The sequence below is a fragment of the Macaca mulatta genome, chromosome 18 (genome assembly GCF_049350105.2).
Source record: "Macaca mulatta isolate MMU2019108-1 chromosome 18, T2T-MMU8v2.0, whole genome shotgun sequence".
In the NCBI taxonomy this organism is placed as follows: Eukaryota; Metazoa; Chordata; class Mammalia; order Primates; family Cercopithecidae; genus Macaca; species Macaca mulatta.
This window is the reverse complement of record NC_133423.1, coordinates 13,860,566-13,864,597: the sequence shown is the minus strand read 5'-3', so window position 1 is coordinate 13,864,597 and position 4,032 is coordinate 13,860,566. Positions and strand designations below refer to the sequence as shown.

General features: G+C 33.6%; 1 non-coding gene across 1 annotated transcript; it reads left to right on the top strand.

Moving 5' to 3' along the window:
- Positions 1–3,628: 3,628 nt before the first annotated feature.
- Positions 3,629–3,735, top strand: LOC114673931 (U6 spliceosomal RNA). The gene has a single exon (XR_003724769.2). It is a non-coding gene; the product is annotated as a U6 spliceosomal RNA (small nuclear RNA).
- Positions 3,736–4,032: the final 297 nt, after the last annotated feature.

Below are 4,032 nucleotides of genomic sequence, written 5' to 3'. Positions count from 1 at the left end.
CAAGCAGTCCTTAAGAAGTGGATTCTCCCATGTTCTAAATAAAACATATACACACACTTGTAGTAGGGATGTGTGTGTGTGTATGTATAGTCATGTATATGTGGAAATATTACCACAAGCCAAGGTTGACAGTCAAGCTATTTTCAGAATCTGAAATGAATATCCGTTAGCTTTCTGGCCAGTATTACTGTATTGAAAAATTGTGACATTCATAGGTCCTATCTCATGAAAGAAAAGATTTTCTACCAAACTTGATGAAGGTGTAAGTGCATTTTGTTGTTCTCTCTTCCTTTAGGTCCATTGCCATTCTAACATCAACGTATTTAGGGTCTCTGATATCCAGAATTTGTGACAAGCAAGTAAGCAAAGATAATTAGTAGCAGTTTCTTTGTTGCTTGATATTGTTTCCTCATTCTCCCCTTCAACCCTCCTATAACTTTACACACATACACACACACACACACACACACACACATTTAAATATACATTCCACTTCTGTGTACTCATTTTGCAATTGCCAAGCCTTATTAAATGCAGTGCTCGCTCTCCTCTGAACCGGGAAAACAGTCGGTGAAAGTGGACTAAAAGTAAGCAGCACTTACTCTCTTGCTCTGGTAGGAAATATTAACATACCGTGTGGGTCTACACAGTCTCATTGCTTCAGATGCCATCTGCATGCTGATGACTCTGGGGAGAAAAGAGCAAACATCAGGTCTGCAGCTACTTCCCTTCCTCGTGGTACAGAGGAGGCAATGCTGACCTCGAAAAATTCTAAGTATAAACATGGCATTGGGATTTATCCCAGAAAGATATCTGCAAAAGTTCTTAACTAAGAGTGTTTGTCTATATTGATCATTGCAAATACCTGGAACTTACAGACTTAAAGGACAAAGCTAGCTGGAGAATGCAAGGTAGCCACATAGACTATCTACCTATGTGAGTAATAAAGTATGGTAACCAAGAAAACTCAAACTAAAACTCCTTTCTCCAAGCGAAATTGTCGCAGACACATATTGCAATCTGTTTCTCCAAAATCAAAACTCATTCCAGGGTGGGAATGAGTCTGGTTTTGCTTTGTTTTGCATTGTGTTGTTTTGTTTTATTTCACTTTGGAAGCTGTATCTGTTGGCTTTGAGGCTATTTGAAAGACTAATGTTGTAAGGCTGCAATGTCCCTACATTTTGTTTATATCTTTCACTAATCATTGGGGAAGTTTGATGCTAAGCAAGATCCATTATCCTTGTGCATCTGCTTTGACAATCCAGCCATCTGTGGTACTACAACAACCAAATAACGCTATCCCAGATCTCGTCCCTGAATTTGAGGTTTTCTGTCCAATGTATTACCTCTACGCTGATGTATTAGAAACATCTAGAGCTCAAATTCCTAAACTCTGGCTTATTTTTGCATAGCGTGAAAAGTTCCTCTCCTAACTTTCTGTATTTCAAAAGTTGTAAACACCCTTCTGGTCCAGCTGCTGAAAACACATCTATGAAGACATCTTTGACTCTTATCTCTCTATATTCAAATCCTTTTCAAGGGGTCGCCTTTTCCTCAGAAATCTAGCAAATGTCTATTGAGTTCATAAAACTTTTTTGATGACAGTTCTACTCCAAGTCACTATTATCTTTGAACAGATTACAGCATTTGCCTCTTACAGTTGCTCTCTTCTTTGATTCTAAATGGCAGCAACAATGTCTCTTAAGGAAATTAGAGCATGTCATGTTTCATTCATTAATTCAATTATTACCTTTTCAAATCTCAAGACTTTTTCCTTATGCAGAATAAATCTAAATGCCCAACAAGTTCTGAATCTTACTTATCTGTTGAATTTCTCCCTCAGTTACTTAATTCCAGGAAAACATATTATACATGATTGTTGCACGATATCAGTAAAATGGATTACATGCCAATTGATTAAATGTTCCTATACAACATGCTATCAAATACACATTGTAGGATAGTGTGCTAGATATTAAAATGAGAAAATAAAGCCAAAATACAATATTTTTGTCCCTGCATATGAAATACTCCAATATTAATCTGGAAACATACATAAAACAGAAAATGGAAGGAGAAAGTTTTCTAATAATATGAGGAAAGTCTTTTCTACAAAATATATTGCCTTTCAAGGAAGGACATTAAATTCTACAGTACAACATTATATCTTGCATATATAAAAGTAGAGTAATTTAAATACTCTGATACTAGAAGAAAGATCATAGAAAATTATACCTTTATTTAGGATCCATGTTTAATAAACTATACTAGAAAAAACTAAGTCTTTAGAAAAGAAGTAACCTAGATGCATACATCAAATATAATTCTATGGTTTAATTTTTTATATTTTTAGAAGACTGATAAATATGTGTATGTTACTTAAAAATATATGTAGATACATTGTTAAAGACATAAATCTTTAAAAACCTCATAATTTAATTAAATAGAAAAATAAAACACATGCACATATGTCCTATATTAAGTTCAAAATCAAATAACATGTTGCAAATACATTCACGATATATAAGAGAGTTATAGTCTCAAAAATATAGCATTTATACAAATAAATTAAAATAATAAAATGTTCTATCCCACCAGAAAAAAAAATTTGCAAAGTTTATAGGTAACCAATTCACAATAGAAAAATACTACTAGCTGTTTTAATCATACAAAAATGTTCAAAATCACATACAATTAAAGGACACAACATTAAAACAAGATAATTTTATCACTATTCACACTGTAAAATATTAATACTATTGGTATCATTAGGAGTGTGTCTACATATTATTAGAGTAGTTTAAATCAGTTTTAATTTGCAGGAATACTATGTTATAATATATATCAAATAGTTAAAACTTGCATATCCTTGGGCTCAGTAACTCTAGATACTGGAACTTTTTACATGAAAATAGTAAACATGTCTTCTGGGAATATAACCCAAATACAATTTTATAGGATTCTACCTGAGGGTATCACTGGATACTCCTTGGTTTGGGGACAGCGACTTGAGTCTAGCAAGGTGAATATCACAGGGAGAGTGGAAAGCTAGGGTGCAGTGGATGCTCACACTGAGAGGAAAAGGTTATGGTAAGCTGTAATGGAAATGAGCTACCTTAGCAACATGTATGTGTCTTAAAAACATATTGTTAAGTGAAAAAAGAATGAGACATATAACACAGTTTTCATAAATACAAAGTATATGCACAATCCCAAAACATTTTACTAAAACATGTACACATAAAAGGAAGTACAGTAAGCATGTTTAGTGACTTTCTATAGGGGGAGTGGGAGTGGTGGAAGAAAAACTAGTGGACAACAGGGACACTGGGAAATAATAATAGCCAAAGGGAACTTAATGGGGGTTACGTGATAATTAGCAAAGGACTGAGATGTACAATTAACTCAAGGCTCTGCATCTGCTTTTTAAGAAAATACATGGAATATACTAGATATGATCAGACATACATTTACAAAGATAAGATGGAAAACCTATTATGCATTATATCACAGAATACCGGGTTGCACATGTTAAAATATGAAGAGCAATATGTATTTTAAGCGTTAAAATAATGATAAAGATTTACTGAAAAACATTATTAAAATAACCAGACAAAAATCATATAATGTGGTCACTTTGGGAGCACATATATTAAAATTGTAATGATACAGAGAAGATTAGCATGGCCCCTGCACAAGGGTGACATGCATGTTTGTGAAGGTTTCATATTTTTCAGTATCGTGAAAATGGCCATAGTGCCCAAAGTAATTTATAGATGTAATATTATTCCTATTGGCCTACCATTTACATTCTTCACAAATTTAGAAAAAACTTTTAAAATTCATATGGAACCAAACAAGAGTCTGTATGGCCAAGACAATCGTAAGCAAAAAGAACAAAGTTGGAGGCATCACCCTACCGTACTTCAAACTATATTATAAGGCTACAGTAACAAAAACAGCATGATACTGGTACAAAAACAGACACATAGACAAACAGAACAGAATAGAGAACTCAGAAATAAGATTGCA